This window comes from Mirounga angustirostris, unplaced genomic scaffold, assembly GCF_029215605.1.
Source record: "Mirounga angustirostris isolate CCGP_5_RB_7025 unplaced genomic scaffold, mMirAng1.0.hap1 SCAF_7, whole genome shotgun sequence".
NCBI lineage: Eukaryota > Metazoa > Chordata > Mammalia > Carnivora > Phocidae > Mirounga > Mirounga angustirostris.
Window position 1 is genome coordinate 115,288,809 of NW_026991715.1, and position 8,106 is coordinate 115,296,914.

Consider the following 8,106-nt stretch of genomic DNA (forward strand, 5'->3'; position numbering starts at 1 on the left):
TTTTATGTTTACAGACTTCAAGAGAGCGGGCGTGCTAACTACTCATTGTATAAAAGTAATAGCACGATGGTCTGCATTTCTTTCTCTTCATGTGCCTTTTTCTTGGCAGGTGAGTTCTGTTTGCCAAAGGGACTGCACTCATTTCACGTGTTTGGGTTAATAGGTTTATTTTTGCTTATTTTTAAAAATTTATTTTATTTTTTTTTAAAGATTTTATTTATTTATTTGAGAGAGAGAGAGAGATAGTGACAGAGAGCACAAGTGGGGAGGAGAGAGAGAAGCAGGATCCCTGCTGAGCAAGGAGCCCAACGTGGGGCTCAAACCCAGGACCCTGGGATCATGTCCTGAGCCGAAGGCAGGCACTTAACTGACTGAGCCACCCAGGTGCCCCTATTTTTAAAAATTTAAATTAGGAAGTATTCTAAAAAGCATACTTGTTTAAAACCCAGAAAGTAACATAACAGTCACCACCTACACCACATGCCACATCCATCTTTTAGCCCGAGTTCCTACACGAAGCATTTTTTTAAAAGTGAAACTTCGAATATTGGATTCAAACAACTCTCTGCATTACAAAAAGTTATGTAAATTTATATAGAATGTGACTGGGCACATATATGTGTAATTATACACCTTTTTTTTCCCCACATAGGTTTGAATAAGGTTGCTTTAGTCTGTCGTGGCTACTTTGCTCCTGATAATTAGTTCCTATCCCCTATATCTGCAGCACTTATCCTTTGTCCTTCATTTCATGACTTGCAAAGAGGATACATTGGACCTAATTTCTTTCTCTAATTGTCCCCAAACATGCAGTTGATTTAGGAACAATGTCGGACAGTACTCAACACAGAACACAAAGAAAGGGTCCTGTATCTGGTTATAATTTAGAAGTGGACCCATTCACTTTAATATCCCCTTTGCTACTGGGTTGGGTTGAACTTCCAGAAAGCTGAGCTTTATCTCCGTATAGGAATTTAGACAGATAGTGTTCAAAAGTTGCGAGCAGGTTATGATTCTGACAAATTAGTTCCTAATTATTTGGCTGCGGGCTCTGCCCATATTGCATGCAGAGCAGGCCTTTACCAGGACACTTGGAGAGTTTTGTAGCTTAAACGGATTTAATTTATAACAAATGGAACCATGTGATTATCTCAACCACAAATACGTAACACAATGTGTAATATATTTAAAAGGCAAGAGGAAATTTAGTAATGGAATTTCAAAACTATTTGAAAGAAAGAAACTTTGAGGGAAAAGAAAGGAAGAAGTGAATTGGTGACGCCAGTTTGATTATTTTCAAATACCACAGCTGGCCTTGGATTTGTACAATAGGAGTCATGGTGTTATAAAGGACACCAGAAGGAGTCTGAGTGCTGGGATACCACACAGAGGAGTAAATGACAAGGCTTTAGGCACCCAGAAGACTGCCAACATCATGCATGCTTCAGGTACCTCAGTTTCTGTAGTTAAAATTTCCCGATTTACCTACTCCATCAGGGAAATATCTAGGTAAAAATATAGTCCGTGTTGTTTGTGATCACTTTACTTGTTTACTTAGTTTTTTCTTCCTGGCTACTCATGCACTCTGTTGCTATTCCAACATGTGTACCTTCCACACAGACCAAATTCTATAGTAATAATAGTAATAGCAAGCACTCAGTGAGCTCTGAGTATGTCCCCAACGTTGTTGTAAGCAGTATGTATTACCTCATTTAGTTCCTACAACAACTTTGTGAGAGGAACACTATGGTGATCCTGTTCTTGCAGATGGGGAAGGAGTAGAGAAGTTCACTTGCCGAAGATGACACCTAAAAATTTGTTCTCAACCATTATATGACACTGCCTTTCCAAGCATACCAAATATCTTGTGACAAACGCCTTGCGTAAGGCAAGGACTTCCAAGGACCAGCTGATCTGGGGTGAAAATGCAGGACTGAATATTTCAGAACTATAAAAATAAAGGAAATTCTCAATGAAGTGTGACAGCAGGTTTACAAAGCATTCACTTCGACGTGTGAGTATTAATACATCAAATTTGAAAACCAACCATGTTTCTGAATAGCCACATCCACTGTAAATGATTTATTAGATTGAAATGTACAGAAGTACTCACAGTTGACTCTTTTTTGACCTTTTTTTTGAAAAGTTTCAAATGGTTCAATCTAATCCTTTTGGCACTATTGAATAGATGATACTTCTTTGGGATCTGAGCAAAGGAAGGCCCCTTGGTCCACCCATCAGCAGTAGTTATGGGGCCAAACACTATGTCAGTCCTAGGATCAAAAGCTAGGGAGACATGGATCTTGCCCCAAGAAATTCTTGGTTTTCAACGGGAGGCAGACAAATATACAAAGAATTATAATTCAGATAAGGTCACTGCAGCCCTGAAGTTCTGAATCAAATGTCTTGAGGGTGTTGAAAAAGGGACATGTACACGAGCCTAGAAAAGGCGGAGATGTCTTTACACAGAACATGAGCTCTGACTGGGATGTAATGGTGGAATAGAAGTTTGCCACTGCTGCTGAAAAGGACATTTAAACCATGCAACAGATTTAGCTTTCAGAGATGAGAAATGACATTGCTCTAGCATCATCAGATTTTTCGTGAGGGCAGCACTGTGGACCTGCCAAACCTACTGATTGCAAACCTGGGCTATGTTTCTTCAAAGCTCTATATCCCCGGACAAGTTACTTCTTGTCTATAAGGTGGAGAAACCAACACCTTCCTCATAGAATGATTATGACCAATTGCATAGCGTGTGCTAAAAGTTCAGCAAAATCATCCATGCAAGCTACTTAACAAATGGCGGCTATTTCTACAACTGTTGTGCCGTTTACTTCTCTGCTAACCAGCACATCACTAGGCCGATATCAGAGAGGTGTCAGCTCTGTTTCCCAGGAAAGCCAGTGACCTTGTGGTTGGAGGATTGGGGCAGGTATTGCATCGGTGGATGATATATGACCTTAGAGAGCGTGTCGCTTTTCATCGGGGCATAGTGTGGTGCAGAATTGTCCCAGAAGTCTGTGGTATCTGTCATCTTGCAAGTGTGGTGTTTGAGCTTCAAGAGCAAACTGGTCAGCACACAAGAGTTCCCAGGTGGCTTTTGCAGGACTTTTGATCTCTGCTGTCTTTGATTTGAAAGTTCCCCAGAGATCCGAAAGCAGATTTCTTGTTGCCTCCTTAAACATGGCTGTGCAAAATCGAGCAAATTATTGGCACAGCTAGCCTATCTTGTTTAACTACAGATGGATTCATGGCAGGAAGAGCGACTTTTTATCTGATATCATTGACTGAGCCGTGATCCACTGGTCATGGGAGCTCTACAAACTTCTCAGAAGCCCCTTGGAAGATGGCAGCCAAGTCCACCTGTGGTCAGCTGGAATAAAAGTTCTAATCGCAAAATCTTGCCTGTCAAATAGCCGCTAGATTTTGTCCTGCTGCAATCAACTGTTTTGATTTTTGAGGCATTTTATTAGCTTCACCCACAAGCTGTCATGGATTTGATATGACAGGGTAGAAGCTGCAAATAGTGAGGTCCCAAAATGCAAGAACACAGTAAAGTCGGTCACAGTCAAACAAGGCTTGTGCAACATACCCCCTCACGGCTGGCTTCTTGCCGAGAGCAGAGGACAGAAGGAAGACGATCCATCATCCCTCTGCATGCTGGGCCCTTAGCTCTTGGAGGGAAAGATCTGAGTCTTAAGACTTGAAGTCCACCAAAAGGTAGGGCTCTGCTGTTAGAGACCCTGTTGTCTACACAACAGGACCATAGCCTCAATTCAGGGCATAAAATACCCTAAGTTTGTTAACCTTGTCTCAGTATTTTGCAAACACTGTGCAAGAGTCACGTGGCTTACACTGTACAAAGGGTTAACGACAGATTTGCTTTTGGGGGAAGACGTGTTTCAGTTGTTCCAAAGCCTTGTCCCCTTATGACTGTGTTCTGATATAACCTTAGTGCCATCCAAGGCAATAAATAGCCAAGGAGTTGGGGTAAATCCAATTATTTTTCCACAGCATCTTTCGCGGTAAGTGTGTCCGATTTTTAAAAATGAGACTCCATAAACCACATCATCACAGAGTCCTGTTTTTGTCTCCAGGGGTTTCAGAGTTCCAAATGCTTGCCTTTTTGGACGTTGCGTTGATGTGGCCCTGGGGATGGGTTGGAGTCGCTAAAACACTCCTGGCACCTGATCACCTTGCGGCTGAGGTGAAATGGGGACCTTGTTTTCAAGAGGTTGGAGGAGAACTCACGGGAAAGGCCCCGAGAGGAGACGACTCTCTCTTTGGGGCTTAGGGGGGATTGACTCTTGACCTTCCCAATCTTCAGACCTCAGAAGCTCCTTGCTGGTCACACACATCCACATCCGTCCTGGCAGCCTGATCCCCCACGTCCTCGGAAATTCCTAGAAGTGTAAAGACAAAATCAGCCCCAGGATGTTGGCAGGATTCAATGTGTTACTAAAAATGAGCCTTTGTGGATGGAGACTTAAGAGTTTTAAGTGAAAAAAGAAAATTTATGTAATTATCAGTGACTCCAGTGACTTCATTTGTTCTGAAATGGTTCATTACCAAAGATTGAAATCGGGTCACAGGAACACGGCTTCCCAGTGAGGGAGAAGCGTCTCTCTCTGCAGCCCCTACCCCGCCCTCCCTTCTGGGCCAAGAGAGTCACTGGGGAATGCGTCAGGAAACTATTCGCGGGGGTCTGGATTTACAAGCTTCGCGACTGTTCTGTGAATGCCACAACCTACCTTCGCAGTGGTTCCCAGTCCCCTGCCTCCTAGCTGACTTTGGGTCCTTTCCCAAACACTAAATAACAGGACAGGGAGAGAAGACGGTTTCTTTTCCAAAGTGCAGAGGGAGAAGGCTGGGCGACTGTGCTCCCCGAGCCTGGGTCTCTTTCCAGCCCCCTGGCTGATACCTACTCCGGGGTTAGCGTGTGAAGGCAAAGGTCTGGATGGAGCTGGGAGGAAGGGAGCAGTTTTCCGTGACAGCCTCCCTTATTCATGGCCCTCCTGGTCTCCGCCAACACTGTATTTCCTGGTACCTCTCTCGGGGTTGCAAAGGAGGAGCTGTTGGATCATTTGATTAGCTTTTTCCCAGAACAGGGACCCTCCCATCTCTGTTTACTTCCCAGTGAGTGAAGGAGGAGGCCCAAGAATGGGGCGCCTTCTGGGGCTGCTCCTGAAAGAGAAATAGCTCCAGAGTCAGCGTTGGTTTTGCTATAAATGTATCAATGTTCCCACATCAGGTGGACACCTGCCGACCACTTTCCTCTGCCCTCCCTACCCCTGGGGAAAACCACTTCTGGTGGTCTCACTCCAGCTATCCTCACAGACAACGGAAACACCCCTTGCTCTGCATGGACACCTGTCGAATCTTTTTTTTTTTTTTCAATTGTAGTAAAAAAAAAGAAAGAGAAAAAACGCATAGCATACCATTTACTATCTTAACCGTTTCTAATCATACAGTTTAACAGTGTCAGCCATATGCATATTGCTGTCTGCCAGATCTCTAGGACATTTTCCTCTTGCAAAACTGAACCTCTATACCCCATCCCACTGAACAACTCCCCACTCTCCCTTCCCCTGGCTTTGGCAGCCACCATTTGACTTTCTATTTCTATGAGTTTGACTACTTTAGATACCTCATAGAAGTGCAAATACACAGTATCTGTCTTTTAGTCACTGGTTTATTTTACTTACTATCACGTCCTCACGGTTCATTCATGGTGTAGCATGTGGCGGGATTTCTTTCTTTTTTAAGGCTGAATAGTATTCCATTTGTTTATGCATTCATCTTCAATGGACTTCTGGGTCGCTTCCACCTTTTGGCTATTGTGAATAATGCTGCAGTGAATATGGGCGTGCAAATATCTCTTTGAGATCCTGCTTTCAGTTTTTGGGGATAAATACCCAAAAGTGGTATTGCTGGCGTAGGCTCCTGCCCTTGGATGCATGTTTGACATTCCTACATCCTTCTGCATCAACTACCCAAAGCCATCGATTGTAGAATGTGTCCTTCCTCCAAAATCATTCCCTCAGGAGCATCTAACAGATGACAGGCTGGCCTTTGCCCCAGTCTTAAGTCAAAGTGCAACGTGGACTTTTCATTTTCAATCTCTGGTGCCCTGCTGGGTACTTGCCATCAACAGATGAGTGCAGGAACTCAGTTCAATCACCCTCCATCCCCCAGCAGACCTCTCTGGCATCTTCAGCAAGTCCTGCCATCAGGGTGAGGTTCTACTGCTCTCTAGACAGTTATGGGCATTCTCCTGGGGCTGATCATGGGCTCCTATTCTGTGAAGTCCTGGCTCCAGCTCTCTTCCCCAGGGGGGTGATGGCTAGTTGAACGTAGCTTCATCACTTTTGCTAGACAGCCCAGCAGTGGAAGAGGGACGGTGGTTTGGCCACCCACCCAGGCTGAAGAGCTTTGATTTTCTGTGAGAGGAGCTCATTCCTTTATGCTGCAGAAGAGGGAATGAGACCTGCAGGGAAATCGTGGGAATGGTTCTTTAGCCAAGCCTAACACAGAGACGTGCACGCGCACACACGTGCACACACACAGGCATGGAGGTCCTGCCTACTCCAGCCTATGCCTTCCCTTCGAATCATTCTTTTTCCATTTCCAGCTTTCGACTTGGAATTTTTGGCTCCATAAGAAAGTAAGAGGTGGGCGCCTGGGTGGCTCAGTTGGTTAAGCGACTGCCTTCGGCTCAGGTCATGATCCTGGAGTCCCGGGATCGAGTCCCGCATCGGGCTCCCTGCTCGGCGGGGGGTCTGCTTCCCCCTCTGACCCTCTTCCCTCTCGTGCTCTCTGTCTCTCATTCTCTCTCTCAAATAAATAAATAAAATCTTTAAAAAAAAAAAGAAAGTAAGAGGTAAAAAGTTTTAAGACTACTAAAAAAGTGCTCTGAATTTTGTCACTGTCTTTTGTGTTCACCTTTTTTATCAAGGTGACTACTGGCTTTATATGTACATAGAGAAGTTTTCACAACAATTAGAAATCCCCAAAATAGCAAAAGAATCATTTCTTTGGTTTTGTATCACCCTCTCTAGACTTTTTTTAAAAATGCAAATATGCCTAATAGGAGTAACTAACACTCTACTGTAATTTAGTTTGTCAGATGGCTTTCCTCTGGGGGATGTGGGGGAGGCAGGAAGGGGAGAGAAACACAGAAAGCAGAGTTGGGGAAACATTAACAAATTTTGTCTATTTCCCAATTTTTCCTAGGATCAGCTTGGGTATATTTCAGCTAGAATTTCATGAATCTTTGTGTTTCAGCACTTGTCTACTTAGGAAAAATTGAGTGAACAAGTTACCCAAATCATTTTTGAAATCTCAATTTTACACGCTGGTCCCATGTTATGAAATATTGTATGGGAAGGAGGCATCCCCAAATGTTTATCTGTTTGTCTCTCGTCCTAATTAAGTCCATGTGGATCCCATGTGACTTCAGAGTATGAGGACCATGTTTCCATTTTTTTGTTGTTTTGTTTTGTATTTTCCTTTAATGTGCTGCCTTCAATTAGAGAAGGAACACATCAGCATTTGGATTGAGAGGTAAGGTACAGAGAGGGAATTGTTTGGCTCATAAACTATCGAGGGAATATATGAGCTCTTACATCATCAAAAAGAAATATCCTGGTATTAGTTAAGACACTTTGGGATAAAAGAAGTAGAAATCAATTTAAGCTAGCTGAAGCAAGATATGGGGGGGTGGTCTGAGGATAAGGGGTGTCTTCTGGAGCCCACGGGTAGAAATGCAGCCCACCCTGAGAAACTAAGGTCTGGGAAGCTTGTCAGCAACCCAGGAACAAACTCTGCCTCTCATTCCTGCTGCCCCCTGAACATCTGCTTCTCCTTTTCTCTTTCGCTGCAGACCAACATTCTCTGGTTCTCTGGTCCCATTGCAAAATGGCTGCCCCAAGTCTCCTGGATCGACATGTTACCAATCACATAAAGGGTAACTAGCTAATAATTAGCCCCGGTTCTTGGGAGGGAGAACCTGATTGGTCCAACTTGGATCAGCCTCTACAGTGGCCTAATGAATTACTAGCAAAGGGACAGGGTCACACACTAAGAATGCAGCTGCTGGGGCTC

General features: G+C 44.0%; 1 long non-coding RNA gene across 1 annotated transcript; it reads right to left on the reverse strand.

Moving 5' to 3' along the window:
• Window positions 1–4,278: 4,278 nt before the first annotated feature.
• LOC135365431 (uncharacterized) lies at window positions 4,279–5,980 on the reverse strand. Its single transcript, XR_010413282.1, has 3 exons — window positions 5,709–5,980; window positions 4,755–5,187; window positions 4,279–4,406 (listed from the first exon to the last, which is right to left on the reverse strand). It is a non-coding gene; the product is annotated as an uncharacterized LOC135365431 (long non-coding RNA).
• Between the last annotated feature and the right edge of the window lie 2,126 nt (window positions 5,981–8,106).